Source organism: Lagenorhynchus albirostris, chromosome X, assembly GCF_949774975.1.
Source record: "Lagenorhynchus albirostris chromosome X, mLagAlb1.1, whole genome shotgun sequence".
In the NCBI taxonomy this organism is placed as follows: domain Eukaryota; kingdom Metazoa; phylum Chordata; class Mammalia; order Artiodactyla; family Delphinidae; genus Lagenorhynchus; species Lagenorhynchus albirostris.
The window spans coordinates 96,744,457-96,762,026 of NC_083116.1; the positions used below are offsets into that span (position 1 = coordinate 96,744,457).

The following is a 17,570-nucleotide window of genomic DNA, read 5'->3' on the forward strand; positions in this document are numbered from 1 at the left end:
CCAAGAGCCATATCGGGGGTTGAACTTGCACACAAATATCTCCATCGTTTTAGCATTTTGCTAAGATACAGCCCACATTCAAACCTGAGGCCTGAAGCCACCAACGAACCATCACGGAGAAGACTGGAAGAATTGTGCCGGGCCACAGAGAGGCCACATTTTAAGCAACACCCCTCCTCCCCCCCCAAGAGCATCCCTGACATATGTCGTCCCAAAGAGGCCTGGCCTGGTCTTTCTGGAAGCCACTGGGCTGGGGCATCGGCACCAAGACCAAGTGTAACTCATTCACACGGCCCCGCTCCCTGAGGGAACAATTCACACAATGAAAGCTCCGAGCACTGAGTCGGGGGGCCACACATTCCCTCTTTAAAATGCTCAATGGCTTTCAGGAGTTGGAAGAGGGGCTGGGGGGCTCCTACCTTAGCTGCCTCTTAGAGCAGGGCTGGTGAGGCCAGGCTTTGAAGTAGAGAAGATCATCACTTATGCGCTCTGTCCATCCCAGCCACCCACCCCCGTTTTTCCTGTTCCAGAACCCAGTGAGTGTCCTTATGCCTCCAGCCTGGGTTTTTGGTCTCTCTTTGCCCCCGACTTCCCCCACCTCCTCCTATAAGAAGGTTGCCAGCTCAAACTTCCCAGGTGTCAGTGACAAGATGATAAAAGAGCCCAGTCTTCACATATTTGGGGGTGATAGGTTGAGGCCCTTCTCATGAATCAGAGCATTTTCCCTGGGGACTCTGAAATGGGGGCCTCTCTGGCTCAGGGATCCACAGGGGACACTGCAAGCCACAGAGGAGTCTCCAGGATCAAAATTAAAGCCAGAGCATGTCAAGTCAGGTCCAGAAGGAGACCCTCCATTGGGAAAAGGGAAAGTAAACCAAGAAATAGGAACTCTGCCCATATGGGTTACATCTTCCACTTAAGGGTCTTCTACCCAGAGTCCCACAGTCACCAATTAACTAGGCATGAAGAACGTGAGATCATTCTGGCTCACCCCACCCCTAGTCTGGGCCACATATGATGTCACCCACCAAAATGGTGCCAATTTGAGTGTACCAGCTTCCTGGGGCTCCAGGCTTTGGGGGTCCAAATGATCACAACCTGATGTTATTATTTTTAAATTCATCTTATTGTCGTTTCATCTGTTAAAATGTGACACGCTCCATACGGCAGTCACTAGCCACCCTGTTAAAGTACCAGCCCTAGCACAGTAGTTGGAACATTTTGATTGTACGGGTAGATAGGTGAGTGAGTAGATGGACGTAAGGGTGGACGAATGGATGGATAGAAGAATAGATGCATGGAAGGATAGATGGGTGGATGGAAGGCTGGATGGGAGGATGAGGGTGGATGGATGGGTAAATGGGTAGATAGAAGGATGGATGGATGGATGGATGGATGGATGGATGGATGGATGGTCACATGGATGAATGGATAGATCGATGGGTGGGTAGACTGGCCTCCACATGTTACTAACATACTTCTATAGATACCGTAACACCTAGACCAGCAGTTAACAAATGTTTAGATCTTGGGACCCCTTTACTTTTTTATTTATTATTGAGCACTCCAAAAAGCTTTTGTTTATATTGACCCATGTATCCGTATTTCCCATATTAAAAATGAAAACGGAGGAAAGTTTTAAATATTTGTTAATTGATATAAAAATAACAATAATGAACTTCTTAGATGAGTGGTAGGCAGCCTTTGAGATGGTATCCAGTAATCCCCACCTTCTGTCACCCGCATCCTTGAGTATTTCCCTCCCCTTGAAGTTGGGGTGGACTTACTGAGTCACTTCTAATAGACAAGACAGAAGTGATGGGATGTCATTTCCAAAATTAGATTATAAAAAGACTGTGGCTTCTGTCTTGGGTGCTCTCCTTCACTCTCTCTGGGGGAAGCCAGCTGCCATGTCACAAGGCAGCCCTGATGAGAGGCCCACATGGCAAGGAGCTGAGGCCTGCCAACAGCCATGTGAGTGAGCTGAGAGCTGGATCCCTTCTTTCCTTGGTTGAGCTTTGACATGACTGCAGCCCTGGACCATGCCTTGATTACAGCCTCATGAGAGACTCCGAGTCAGAACCACCCAGCTAAGCTGGCTGCTCCCAGATTCCTAACCCACAGAAACTGAGAGACAATGTGTGTTGTTTTCAGCCACTAAGTTTTGGGGCTATTTGTTACACAGCAATAGATAACTGATACACATGTTCACATCAATAGCACAATTTAATGAAAAAACAAGACTGTATTTTCTAAAAAAAAAAAAAAATCAGGGAGTAAAGTGACATTGCTTTACATTTTTGCAAACCTCTTTAATAGCTGGCTTCATAGAAGACAGCTGCTTTCTCCTAGCTGCTTCAGCGTCCAATCTGTTGTGATATGTGGTTTTGGTTGAAATACATGAAGAAAATCCAGCCTTATGGAGCTTGCAGTTAGAAAAGACAGTCTTGAAAAGGTCTGGGGTACCACAGGGATCCTTGGAACACACTTTGGGAACTGCTGACTTAGACAATCAGGGCCTCACGAGAGACTAACTCTAGGGCCTTGACCCCTCATGTTGCTTTCCCGTTTGGGACGTTTGCCAGTTTCTCCAGGTGCTAGGGTGACCAGGGTAACTGACACCACCCAGGAGGTCTTGTCCCCTGCTGGAAGGGATAAGGCTCTCCTCCAAGGCCCAACAGCAGAAGACAGTGATGAACGAATGCCTAGTCTTGACTGGGTCATGCCCAAGGTGTCACCCAGAAGGGAAAGGATGGCCCACTTCGGGCAGCCAAGGTTAAGGCTGAGGCATCTGGGGCACAGGACGGCAGGGGAGGGTTGTTCTGTGCAGTGAAGGCTTCTGGAGACTGTGGTTTGCTGTATCCTCAGGCATTTCCCCCTCTTCACCCCTTTCCTGTGCACCTCCGCCTCCCTGCCCCCAACCCCAACTAGAAGGCCTGTTTCGGCAGGAGCCAGTCTGATTTTCTCTGCCTCGCTGGTCAGAGAAATGCACGCAGCTGCACCAAAGAATAAAAAGAGCCTCCTCCGTGACCAGTTTCTTCCCACTTCCCTTTCTCTCTCTTCGTGCTCGCGTCTCTGTCCCCACCTTCTGTGGAGGCAGGAAGGTCCCCAGAGGGTGCGAGCATCACTGAGCTATGCCAGGCGCCCGAGTTTCCCTCCCAGGCAGCACCTGTTCCTGATTCTATTTAGCTGTGGCCCGCGCAGGCTGGCACTGGCTTCCCAGGGGACAGGGCATTGTCAGATGGGTCTCTGCCGGCCCAGCGGCCAACTACCTCGTGGGGCAGCCTTGCTCTGCTGCACACAAGCACTACGGACATTGGCACATAGAGTGCCCACCGGCGGCGCGGGGATCTGGGGCGCCCAGCCTCTCCTGTAGCCAGCCAAAGGCCTGCCCGCGAGCCTTCCAGACCTTCAGGCACCTTAGAGGTTAAACAAGATACCTCAAGCTGGAAGGAAAAAAAAAAAAAAACTGCCCAGGTGCTATGCGCCCAGGCTCCAGGTGGTGTCCCCAGCACCCCGGGCTTCCTCTGCGCGGCGAGGATGGAATCTGAAAGTGGGCATCGGTTTTTTAGTTTGGAAGCAGGAGCGGAGAATCAAACCAGCAGCAGCTCAGCTCCCCGAGGCGAAGGTCTTGCCTGCCTTGGGCAATGGAGCGTTTCTAAAACCCCGTGCCACCGGCGAGAAGCAGGGGTATGGCACGCTCAGCCTCTCTTCCCCAAGGCTGTAGGGCCCTGCGGGGACAGAGGACAGGCCACCTAAATCATTTCAGCGCTGGCTTACGGGGTCCAGGGCTGTTCGCCTCCCTGTACTGCAGTTTGGGAACAGAGTAAACCACCCCGGCAAAGCTGGGCGGACTTGTCCAAACCACACAAAAGTTCAAGCCACACAAATGTTGGCTCCAACTGGGCTTGGAGCGCAGGGCTGGCTTTATCTGTCCCCGAGGGCTTTGCCCTGCCTTGCAATTGATCAGGGCTCCTAAAAACCACTGAAACGGTTTATCTTGCCCACTCAGCCTCAAGCCCCCTGATGGGCTGGAGTGGAGCCTGGACTGTTCTGGCAGCCAAGCCCCAGCCCAGCTTCCTCCCAGCTTCACGGCCCCCAGGACCACCTGCCTGGACCCTCACCCCACAGAGACTCCTCATTTTGTGGCAGGAAATAGGGGCCAATGACATGACCATGAGAATGTTATTCACCACTGAAAGCGAGATCCTTCAAACCTGATGGGAGAGGAGGGAAAGGTTTTGTAAATACAAAGATTTAACTGGGAGGGGTACGGAATTAAAGTGGGCTTTAACACCAACTAGCGGGTTAATGGGGGAGCCCAGGCATGGGTACGGGAGAGTCCCGTGGTAGCTGACTTTTCAGGCTCACACCAGGACACCTGCCACCTTTCCCAGCCGCCATGGCATGTCACTCATTGCTCTAACTGGGGACAGAGAGGCTGTATTCGCCCCGAAAGCAGGTGATGTACACAAATTACCTGAATTCTTTCAGGCTGTCTTCTGCTCCAGCAGTTTGCGATAAAAGAGCATGTAAACAAGTGGCTCGTCCCAAGGGTTTCTATCCTGTTTAGTCTCCCCTGACAAAAGGGACACCCTTCCTCGAAAAACACCTAACGGACAGAAAGGGCTTTACAGTTTACAAAGCTGTGTAGCACCCACCATCTCATCTCATCCCAACGACTGTGTGAGCAATGGGGCGTGACTCCTATAGCAGTGAGGGTTCAGTTGCAGGAAACAGATCATTGGAGCAGGCTCTGGACGCCCGCAACACCGCTGAGCTGGGCTGCCAAGACTGCTGCCATCTCTGCCATCATCAGGGAGGTGGGAAGGGAGGGGGAGGGGGTCAGCCCCAGAGACGTTGATTTCAAGAGGACACTATTGTAGTTGCCATCCAAGGTCAGGAAGCCACTGCCACTACACCACCTCTCAATACCCACAAAGCCGGTAACTAATCAAACACTAGAATGTTGCCTCTCTCTCTCTGTCTCTCTCACACTGACACACACACACACACACACACACACACACACACACACACTTCCATCAGCATCTGGAGGAAGGGAAGACAAGCTCAGGCTGTCCCTGGAGACATACAATCCTCTAGCACTCCCTGGGGACAGCTGTTCGGCATTTTTCCAGGTGAGGTAAGTACAAGGCTGACCGGCGTCCAACTCCCACTACCGTGTTTGAGAAATTCCCCATCTTCCTAGTTGCCTCCCACCAGAGAAGCGAAAAGCGCCATACAGTCATTTTCCCAGCTGCCACTGCAGTTAGTGTGGGCTCCTGACTTACGCTCAGCCAATCAGATGCCCCATCAAAGACTTGGAGTCAGGAGCTAGTGAAGCAGAGACGCACAGAGCACAGGAGTCCATTCTGGTGGAGGGTGGCAGTCACCATGTCAATGACATTCCATTCCTGGGATGGCAGGGACCATATCCATGTCCGGAGGTGGCAGTGTGAGCCAGGGTGTCCTGGACTTAGCAGTGGGATTGTCACTGGATGGGCCAGATAATGGCTGGACACTAAAAAGAATGAAATAATGCCATCTGCAGCAACATGGATGGATCTAGAGATTGTCATATTGAGTGAAGTAAGTCAGACAAAGAAATATCGTATGATATCGCTTATATGGGGAATCTAAAAAAGAAATGATACAAATGAACTTATTTACAAAACAGAAACAGACTCACAGACTTAGAGAACCAACTGTGGTTGCTGGCGGTGGGGGAAGGATGCGGGGAAGGGATAGTCAGGGAGCTTGGGACTGACATGTACACACTGCTGAATTTAAAATGGATAACCAACAGGACCTACTGTATGGCACGGGGAACTCTGCTCAATGCTACGTAACAGCCTAAATGGGAAAAGAATTTGAAAAAGAATAGATACATGGGGGACTTCCCTGGTGGTCCAATGGTTAAGAATCCACCTTCCAATGCAGGGGATGTGGGTTCGATCCCTGGTGGGGTAACTAAGATCCCACATGCCCCGGGGCAACTAAGCCCGCACGCCACAACTACTGAGCCCACGCTCTCTGGAGCCTATGCGCCACAACTAGAGAAGCCTGAGTGCCACAACTAGAGAGAAGCCCGCGTGCCGCAACAAAGACCCAGTGCAGCCAAAAAAAAAAAAAAAAAGAATAGATACATGTATATGTATAACTGAATCACTTTGCTGTACACCTGAAGCTATCACAACATTGTTAATCAACTATACTTCAATATAAAATAAAAAGTTAAGGGGCTTCCCTGGTGGTGCAGTGGTTGAGAGTCCGCCTGCCGATGCAGGGGACATGGGTTCGTGCCCCGGTCCGGGAAGATCCCACATGCCGTGGGGTGGCTGGGCCCGTGAGCCATGGCCACTGAGCCTGCGCGTCCGGAGCCTGTGCTCCACAATGGGAGAGGCCACAGCAGTGAGAGGCCCGCGTACCGCAAAAAATAAAATAAAATAAAATAAAAATTTAAAAAAAAAGAGAGAGAGAGAGATAACGGCTGGAGATGACATTCCAGGTTCAAGGCCCCAGCTTTGCCATCAGCTCATGGTAGGGCACTGAACAAATGGCTTGTCCTTTTGGGGCCTTAAGAAGAGGGGAGAGTGAGAGTCCAGCCACAGGAAAGCGAGCAATGCTCCCTGCAACCACAAACTGGGAGCGGAAAGGACCACGAGAAGGGCACTGCTCACCTAGGTGCTGGGCCTTCAGGTCAGATCAGTGGGTGGAATTGACCAGGGCCTCACTCAGTCAGAGGCAGGCAGGAGCCGGAAGGGGCTGGATTCCTGCAGTCATCACCGTGGAGCCAACTCAAATCAGCTGAGTGTAGACAGGGGTGAGGGTAGGAGGCCTATCTGAGGAGTTGGCCCAGCCGGTGGGCAGACTGGAAGTCCTCTGGGATGACGACAATGTGCTATAAACTTGGGCTTATCTCCGTGATACTGTCTTTGTTCCCGTGACCCTTGCTTTCCAAGAAAGGGTACCCCCCAAACAGAACTGAAGTCCAGAGAGGTGTGTGTACCCTGAGGCCAGCAGAGCCAGGATGCTGCTGTGGTTGGAGAGGCCACAAGTGATGGGGCCACCTCGGTCCTGGCTGGGACTCTGAAGGAAGCAGGAGTAGCTTTCTGTAGTCAACATGGAAGGGAGAAGAACAGAAGGGGCCCAGCAGAAGAAGGGTGCTTTCCTCCCCTTTGTCAGGTGAGCAGGAGAGGTTCAAGGACATCATGGAGTGCTAGGGCAGGGTGGGCTGAAGATGAGACGGAAAATCACATCACCATCCAATTCTGGTGGGGGCGGCCACAAACACCAGCCTGCCACAGAGTCAGCCTCGGCCATGCTTTGAGGGAGAAGCACGGATTTTGGAGTCAGACAGACCTGGGTTCAAATCCCAGCTATGCCATTCAACAGCCGTGGGAGCCTAGACAAGCCTGTTTTTGGTGAACTGTTACTTGGGCATCGCCAATAAGCCATGCTTCCCAGTATGTGTGCCGTCATGTTGTCCCCTCCCGCACTGACTCTGGGTTTGGGCACGTGACTTTCTTTGGCCAATAAGGACATTAATGAGCATGATGTAAAGCGGAGGCTTGCTAAGTGCTTGCATGCTGAGGCTTGTCCTCTTGCAACACTCCCTCTTGGAAGTCAACTGCCACGCTTGGGGAAGCCCAAGTTAGCCTGGTGAAAACGACATGAGGAAGAGAACCGAGGCAGCTCAGCCAACAGCCAGCACCAAGACCCCAGGCACGTGAGACGCCCTCTTCAAACTTTCAGCCAAATCTAGCTGCCAACTGACTGTATTCACATGATAGACCCCAGCTGACACCACCTGGAGCCCAAGAACCACCCAGTTAATCCACAGAATCATCAGAAATTATTGTTCATTCGTGTCCATTCAGTGTTGTTTTAAGCCACTAAGGTTTTGGATGGTTGTCACACTGTACTAATTAGCTGAAATACTGTGTAACCTTCTGAGCCTCAGCTGCCCACTCTGTAAAATGGGGTGATAATATTCGTTGCCAAAAGTTATGAGGAGTAAATTTAACACACAATAACAATGAGCATTTATTGAGTACCTGCTGTGTTTCAGGCACTGTGCGAGATGCCGAATGTACATCATTGAAAGCATATCATCTGCAGAGCATCTATCTCTGTGAAGTAAGTACTGTTAGGCCCATTTTCCAGACAAGGAGACTGAACTCAGAGGGGTTAAGTAACTTGCCCAAGGTGGCAGGTTAAGGTCAGAGCTGGGGCTCTAACCCAGGTCCCTCTCATTCTAATCACTAAGACCCAGCAGGGCCTCCTCCCCTGGCACCGATGAATGAACGACCTTCCAGGGGAGCACCAAACCTTCCTATGCTCCAAGAGCTTTGTCTCTGTCAGGTGGTTGGAGGATGGAGACGGGGGGCATACTCACAAGGCCAGCATCAAGTCCAAGTACCCTTGAGGGCAGGTTAGCAGGGCTCCGTTTGGTGGCCAGTCCCCTGCTCTTGGTACTGCTTCAGTGAGCCCTGGGTCACAAAGGATGACAGAACTCAGAGCAAATCCATTCTCACTTCTAGGAAAATGGCTAATGGGGCTTAGCGCTACCACAGTCACAAGCAAAAGACAGCTTGTTTCTCAAGAGGCAGGGGCACCTCAGCCACGAGTGCCCCGCCCCCGCCACTGGAAGGCCTCAAGAAGCCAGAAGCCACCCCTTTTGTCCCTCTGAGAGACAGCCCCCCTCGACACACACACTCACACACAAAATCACAGGGGAGGGGGCAGCTGTGGGGTCCTGGATCACAATGGGGTGGGAGTGCGGTATGACCAGGGGGCCCCGCTGGCCCAGGCGGCCGCTGCTGGGAGGCTCCCACCCTCCCAAGAACTGGTGAGTGACACTGAAGAGGGTGGCAGAGGGATCCTTTCTTGTCCTCCCCAAGCTGATGGCATCACTCTCCACCCCAGAGGCCCAGGAACAACCTTGTCCTGGGTGGGGTAGGGAAGCCTGCAGCTGAAAAAACCCACACCCTCCACCCCTCTCCTTGATTCCGCCCATCTTATCCATCTTGCTTTCACGGGGGTCCTTTTCACAAGTGTTCACACATGACACAATGTGTGAAAAGAGATCATCTAAAAGTATATTGCTAGAATGGTCTCAACTTTGCTTAACGTTATATATATTTGAAAACTTATATATATTTTTTCATCAATATACAAAAACAAGTAACAAGAACCATCTGAAAATGTTGACAATGATTATCTCTAGATGGTAAGATAGAGTTTTTTCTTCTTTGTACCTTTTGTATCTTCGACTTCTCTACGAAAGGCATGATTGCTTTTAGAATCAGAAAATAAACTATACTATCTGTGCTTTTTAATGAATGTGCACGGCCTAGAAAAGTCACACCTTAAAACTCTTCCCGGACACTTCCCTGGTGGTCCAGTGGCTAAGACTCCGTGCTCCCACTACAGTGGTCCCGGGTTCAATCCTTGATCAGGGAACTAGATCCTACATGCTGCAACTAAAAGATCCCTCATGCCTCAACTGAAGATCCCGCCTGCGACAACTAAGACCCGGCACAGCCAAATAAATGAATAAATATTTTTTAAAAACGCTTAAAAAAAAAAAAACAACTCTTCCCATCCAGCACCTTCATTATTGGTTCACACCTGGATTATTAGTAGTGTCTCCGGACACCTGAGTCTTCACCCAGGGTACAGATGGGAAGGGAGCGGCCCCAATGCCCAAGGCAAAAGGGGGCAGGGCCATTGAGGCAAGCAGAAAGGGGCGGGGTCAGTGAGCCTGGAGCCTGTGCAGTCAGTACCTAGGACTGCTTCCAGTCCTCCTGTGGACTGAAGACGTGGTACCCAAGGCACTGCAAGACTGGGCTGGAGAAGTTGCTGGAATGGAGGGCCACCCCTGCCTGGCCTGGGAGGGCAGGAAGCCCTGGCCCAGAAGTGAAATTCTGAGGCCTGGCTCGCGCACGCCGCCTGGTTCACACTGGACCCCGTCACTTAGATTAACAGCCCTACCTTGCAGGCAGAGCATGAATTGTAGGAGGCGAGGTGGCGCATATACAGCGTTCAGCACAATTCCTAGCACACACAAGGCGCTCAATAAATGCAGCAGTGATTACTAGGAATAAACACATGCCCATCAGCACCGGCCCTCCTGGCTAAGCCCAGCACCCCAGTCATCTGGTGCCAGAAAAGGGACGAGCCATCACGGTGCTCAGCCGGCAATCCCCTGTCTTGTTCCTTGCCGGATTCTGCCAAATATGCAAGCAGAAAAGATGTTTTCCACCCCCAGAGCAGTTTCTAGATGTGCTACCTTGGTCAAAGCAAGCTGCTAATTAACATGGGTGAGAAATGCCCAGATGATACCATCAAAAGCCATTAAAGTACCCCCAGCTGGTTGGGGGTGTTTGTTTTGCTTCCCATCAATTCTGCTCAGAACGATGACAGTACCCAGCCAGGGTGGGAGCCACACAGGGCAGGGTGGGTCTCGGGAAGGCAGACACAGCTGGGAGTGGTGAAGTTCCCTCACGCAGAGGAATGGACTCAGGAAGAGCTCCTCTATCCTCCTGTACTTTCAGACTCGCAGTGCCCAGCTGCTCTCTCCCTGCTCTGACTTACACACTTGCTCCCAGGAAGGGGTTTTCAGTAAGTCATTTACACATTAGTATGAATTTCAGTATTCCCAGAGGCCTCCGGTTTCATCATGGAATAAAACTCTTTATTCTCTTCCCTTGAAATCCTACCATGTGTGTGGCGGGGGGGGGGGGGGGGGGCGGTCCTTGGCCTTAAATGAGAAAATGGGAAGGAGTTCTAATTCTGTTTTAGCCATTCCTGGGCTCAGCCACCCACATCCCCAAGATCAGAACCTTCTCTATTCTCTGAGTTCAGCAGCGCATGTATTCACCTTTATTTCTCATTAAGGAAACCTGAATAAAAGCATGAAAAGCTTTTCTCTATCTTTAAAAGAGAAGGATTTAGAGAGTAAAAACAAAAATGTGTTAAACTGATAAAAAGAAAAATAAAAGACACAGAACTCAGAAGTCCTAAAGGAAAAGATGGGCGGATGTGACAACACAAACCTCCTTTGCAGGGCAATACAGCATCAACCAGAGGTTGCGAGCTGATGTCCTGCCGATCCAACCCAGCCCAAACATGGCTGTCACTTCTAGTGCTTAAAGTTTTTGAATGAGTTGCCAGCATTTTAAAACTGGAAGTTTTCCCATAAAAATCCATATTTCCAGCATCTCCTGAAGAATCAGAAGATCTGGCATACTGGTTCCCAGCAGAGGTATGTGCTCTCCCCGGCCTGCCATGGCCTCGGAGCCTGCATCACTTATTCACATCGCTTGCCTCGCCTGCAGCAGATGCCTGTGATGGGCCATAAACAAAACGAATAAAAGCAAGAGGTGCTTTAGGAGAACGTGTTTGCCACACATCCAAGGAAAAGTTAATATCCATTATATATCAATAAGGACCCCACCAACGGTTCAATGGAAGAACGGGGGAAAGTATAAACAGGTAATTCACAGAGAAAGAAATTCAAACAGCCAATAAACGTGAAACATACTCAACCTACGGGTGATTAGGAAAATGCAAATGAAAATGAGAAGATACCCTTTTGCCGAAGCCATCAAACTGGCAAACAATCAAAAAGCTTTTCTAGCGCTGCTGTTGGCAAGGGTGTGGGGAAAGGAGAGCTTGTGCGTGTTGCTGCCGAGCGTGTAAATTGGTGCAACCTTTGTGGAGGGTGAGTTGGCAGCTCCGATCATTAGTTTAAATACATGTACCTTTAAAGAAATGCAGGTACATTTTTATTGAAGTAGAGCATGCAGGGAGAAAAGGATGCAAAGCCTGAGTGTGTGGCTAAGACACTGAACACACCCAGGTGACCACTGCAAAGGGAGAAAGAGGATATTATCAGTACGCAGAAGCCCCCCTGCGCCCTTTCTCAGTCAGTAAGTCTCCCCAGAGAGAACCACTATCCCAACTTCTAACGGGATTTGACTGTTTCCGAACGTTCCATGAATGGAATTATGTGGTATATATTCTTTGCTGCCTGGCTTCTTTCACCGAATATTATACACTTATTTTATTTTTTAATCCAAGTACAGTTGATTTACAAAGTTGTGTTCATTTCTGCTGTACAGCAAAGTGACTCAGTTATACACATATAGACATTCTTTTCCATTACGGTTTATCCCAGGACATTGAATATAGTTCCCCGTGCCATACAGCAGGACCTTGTTGTCCATCCATTCCATATGTAATAGTTTGCGTCTAATAACCTCAAACTCCCAGTCCATCCCTCCCCCACAAATATTATATATATTTTTTTCCCCACAAATATTATATTTTTAAACTTCACCTATGTTGTTCTGAGAAGCAGAACATTCAGTTTCGTTGCTGTATAGCATTCCATTGCGTGGCTAGACGGAACTTTATTATTCTGTTGTATTGATGAAGAACACTTGCGTTGTTTCTGGTTTGGGGCTATTGCAAGTAGTGCTGTTAAGGAACATTCTTGCATGTGACTTCCGGTGCCCATAGAAACACATTTCTGTCGGGTACACAGTTAAGCCTTGAACAACATGGGGGTTAGGGGCGTGGGCCCTCCACACAGTTAAATCTGTGTATAACTTAGAGTCGGCCTTCCAGGTATATATGTTTCCTCTGTATTCACGGTTCCAAATCCGAGGATTCAACCAACCCGTGTAGTGCTGTAGTATTTACTATTGAAAAAAACCCGCCTATAAGTGGACCCGAGCAGTTCAAACCCCTGTTGTTCAAGGGTCAACTGTATACCTCTTGACACCACTCACACTAGGAATCTACTTTACAGAACCCCGAGAGAACAAGACTTCATGTCCAAGGCTGTTTATTATAACATTAAAGAAGAGTGCGGTCAACCTCTGAGTTCACTAATAACGATAGGGTTAAAGAAAATGATGCAATGCTTCCCTGTGACTTGAAATGGTATGCAGCTCATAAAAAAAGAGAACGAGCTCCATAGGTGGATTCTGAAATGGAAAGGTGCTCACACATCATCAAGTGAAAAAAAAAATCCTGCAAAAAAATTGAGTATAGTACGATTCCACTTTTTAAACTAACAAGAGATAAAACAGACCTTTATATGTAGAGATGTGTGTCCATTATATCCGGAAGGACTTTTCATATATGAACTAGAGAAGGGAAAGGCAGTGGGGGGGCAGGGGAGGAAGGGGTGAGATTTTATGTATATTCTATACATCTCAAATTCTTCTACTTTTCTCCATCCTCATTGCTACTGTCCTATACTAAGCCACCACAGCTCTGGTGTTGAAAACACAATGGTCTCCTTACGGGTTCACTTCTCAAGTCATCTCTGCCACCATCAGGAAGGTGGGGACTCAGGGGACGGCCCATGGAAACGTTGGCCTCAAGACTCAAGAGTACCCTATTGTGGCGGGGTCGGTAAGGCTGCCCGTGACACTGCCCATCGAGTGAAAAAAGAATCTTGCAAAGAAGTAGGTAGGGTAAAATCCCTTTTTTTTTTAAATGAAAATTTTCAAGTTAAAACAATACAAGTGCATATATATATATATGCATATAAATTAAAATTTTCAAGTTAAAACAATACAAGTGCATATATATATATGCACTCGAAGATCTGGAAGCCATGAACAGCATAACATCTCATTATCTGCAAAGTAGGTGACAGGCCAGTGTCCCCCCAGGAACAGCTGTTCCATGGCACCCTAATGACCTTCCATGTATCCTCATGGGTCACAACGCAGGCGAAGCTTGAACCGCAGCTAATCTTCATCTTGGCGGAACATGAGAAGATAGAGGCCTGTGAGGATTGCTCTGAGGCCATCTTGCATTCATCTCCCATATTAGTCAGCTCAGACTGTCACACACAGCACCACAGACTGAGTGGCTTATACAACAGAAATTTAATTCCTCCCAGTTCTGGAGGCTGGAAGTACCAGATCAAGGTGGCCGCAGAGTTGGTTCCTTCTGAGGGCCAAGAAGAAGGATGGGTTCCAGGCCTCTCCCCGTGGTTTATAGATGGCTGTCTTCTTCCTGAGTCTTGACATCATCATCTCTCTGTGTCCTAATCTCCTCTTCTTGTAAAGACACCGATCAGATTGGATTAGGGCCCACCCATATGATCTCACTTTAACGTAATTACATCTTTACGGGCCCTGTCTCCAAATACAGTCACGTCCTGAGATACGAGGGATTGAGATTTCAACATATGAATTTGGGGTGGGGGAGGATATAATCCAGCCCGTAACACCCCGCTATCTGCCCTGGGAGGCTTTCAGGGGATGGTTTCTCATCACCTCCTGGCTTCTGATGAGCTAGGAAATTTTCATACCACCCCCCTCAAGATAGAGCTTGTACAAAACTGCCTCGTTTTATAATTTTATACTGCCAGTCTAGAATCGGCCCATCGGGCCCATTTTGTTTTGATGTCGTCCTTTTTGGGGTGAGGCAAACACCCAGGGGCTGGCACCTCTGACTAATCTTCCTTTCACTGTTTATGTAAGTAAGAAACTGTCCAAATCTGAGAGTGGCTCACTTCATCTCTATCAGCCGAGGCAGCCAGGGCTTGGCCTCTGGCTTTCCTAGAAAGCCTTGTGTGTGCTTGACAACAGACACTGGAATGTGTTGCAAAAGCAAAAACAAAAATCTTGCTAACAGAGGTGGGAGAAAGGGAAACAAGAAGGATGGCTCCCAATTCTGGGCTCCTCCCACACATCCGGCGCCCAGTGCTCTTATGCGGGGATGACCCAGGCCTCCCCACCCCAGTCTCTGGGCCACCTGTATTTGCACTTGCTTGCCATTTAGAAAATGAATTAACGAAAGATAAAATGCACGCACTGAGATATCTAGAAGAACTTTTTACATATGAACTGATGGCATCAATAATCCTCGGGGAAGGGATTTTTGACACTTCATGCGTACTTTATACGACAGGCCTCAGAGGACACAGGTGACCTGCCAGAGGCGGGAAGGCTGGCCTCTGACAGGCAAAGTTGAGTCCGCGCACAGTTAACATCCTGTACAGGAATCATTACTCTCAACTCTTTCCCCGACAAATAGAAGTTTAGCTAAAGAAATCAAAACCACGAGAAGAGACTACTTCACACCCATCAGGATGGCTATTTTCAAAACCCAGAAAAAACAGAGAATAACAAGTGTTGACGAGGAAATGGAGAAACTGGATCCCTTGTGCACTGCTGGCCGGAATGTAAAATGGCGTAGCCACTGTGGAAAACAGTAGCCAGGCACAAAAGGACAAATGTATGATTCCACTTATAGGAGGTCCCTCGTGTGGTCAGATTCTTAGAGACAGAAAGTAGGATGGTGGCTGCCAGGAGGAAAGAAGGAGTCAATGTTTAATGGGTGCAGAGTTTCCGTTTGGGAAGATAAAAATGTTCTGGAGCTGGATGGTGGTGATGGTTGCCCAACAATGCGCATGTCTTTAATGCCACTGATCTGGACTCTTCCACAAGGTTAAGATGGTAAATTTTATGTTATGTATATTTTACCACAACAAAGAAAGAGGATAGTGCTCGCTTCAGCAGCACATACACTACAATTGGAACCATACAGAGAAGATTAGCGCGGGCCCTGCACGAGGACGGCACGCAAATTCGTAAAGCACTCATTTTTTTAATGCAGAAAAAATATGAAGACTAGAATAAAAATTTCCTGGGAGAGGGAGGGATAAATGAGGGGTTTGGGATTAACAGATACACAGTATTAAATGTAAAATAGATAAACAACAAGGACCTACTGTATAGCACAGGGAACTATAGTATCTTATAATCTATAAGGGAAAAGAATCTGAAAAACAACGAGTGTGTGTGTGTGTGTGTGTGTGTATCACTGAATCACTTTGCTGTACACCTGAAACTAAACTAAACTAATATTGTAACTCAGCTATACTTCGATTAAAAAAATAAAAATTTCCTGGTATCCGAAAACCTAGCTCATCACATGCACACACATAAAACAGTATAAAAAAGGATCTCTTCTAAAGTAAACTTTATACTCCATACACACACAAAAGTTTAGCTCAAGATTTGAGAGGCTTTGCTGCCTGGAGATGGAATTTAAGACACCAGTTTCCTTGTTGCAGTTTTGCACGTGTTGAGAGAGGGACTGGCTTCAGCCACCTGCGAGCTAATGGCCAGAGAGACTCCCCAGGCGGGGATGGTCCTGAGCCAGGGAGGCTGGACATGGGCTGGACAGGGAGACCGTGGGCATGTCATTTCCCTTCTCTCTCTTCTCTGTCTACAGCCTGGGTCAGAGGACACAGGGTTAAAAGCTGAGACACGCAAAGCCTTCCTCAAATCCTCTCTGTCTCTCCCCACCCTCCTCCCATCGCATTTCTTCTGTGGAACCTTCCACGAACTCTTCCTTCCCCGAACTGCTGGAACAGTTATTCGTTCCATATGTGTCTTTCAGCATGTCTGACTTACTGTTTAATATCACGAGCCGACTTTGCACGGGTGTGTGTCTTCTGGGCCCAACTAAACTAGAAGTTGCCCGAAGGTAAAACTGCTGCTTAGCCCCCCTTGGATCTCTTTAGCTCTCCCATCAGTGTCTAGTGCAGAAGAAGCAGCATGTACATCCAGACGATGGAATACGATTCAGCGCTAAAGAGAGATGAGCTAGCAAGCCATGAGAAGACGTGGAGGAAGCGGAAATGCTGATTACCAAGTGACAGAAGCCCATCTGAAAAGGCTACCTGCTGGATGAGTCCAACTACGTGACATTCTGGAAAAGACAAAACTATGGAGACGGTCAAAAGATCAGTGGTTGCCAGGGGTTGAGGGAGAGGGAGGGATGAATAGATGGGGCACAGAGGATGTTTAGGGGGTGAAGCTATTCTGTATGATACTGTAATGGTGGACGCATGACATTAGGCATTGTCACAATCCACAGAATGTATACAGCAAAGAGAAAACCCCAATGTAAACTATGGACATTGGTCAGTAATAGTGTATCCATATGGAGTCATCAATATTGAACCAATATTCTAACGCAAGATGTTAATAATAGGGGAAACTGGGGGGTGTACATGGGAACTCTATACCATCTGCCCAGTTTTCCTGTAAACCTAGAACTGCTCTAAAAAAGAAAATTTATTTTAAATATATATATATTTATGGAAAAGAATGTGATATGTATATATAAAACCGAATCACTTTGCTGCACAGCAGAAATGAACACAACATTGTAAATCAACTATAATTCAATAAAATTTTAAACTAAAACAATTTTTTAATATATATATTTATATATAGTTGGATAGTTGAGTAAATATTGGACCATCCACATGGACACATCCAGTTATGAGGGAGCTGGGAAGATTTACCCAGGCCTGACATCTTTCAAAATCTAGTAAAACATAGTTGGGAGTAAATGAAAGTTTCTTCTTGAAGCCAAAGAAGAAAAATTAGGAGATAAGCATTTATTTGTGTGTTAAAATTTACGTAGAAAGTTGCTAGATTTGCCTGTAGGTGTTTGTGTTTCTTTACATTTTGCCCTAATTAGTGTTATCATATGTTGTATTAAAATCAGAACTCACT

The 17,570-nt window shown here is 48.1% G+C and overlaps 1 long non-coding RNA gene and 1 other non-coding gene across 2 annotated transcripts in view; one reads left to right on the top strand and one right to left on the bottom strand.

The window, feature by feature from the left end:
- The window catches only part of LOC132513257 (uncharacterized), a 44,337-nt gene that overhangs the window by 10,790 nt on the left and 15,977 nt on the right, over positions 1-17,570 (bottom strand). The gene's annotated exons all lie outside the window — the stretch shown is intronic.
- Positions 15,542-15,648, top strand: LOC132514127 (U6 spliceosomal RNA). The gene has a single exon (XR_009538629.1). It is a non-coding gene; the product is annotated as a U6 spliceosomal RNA (small nuclear RNA).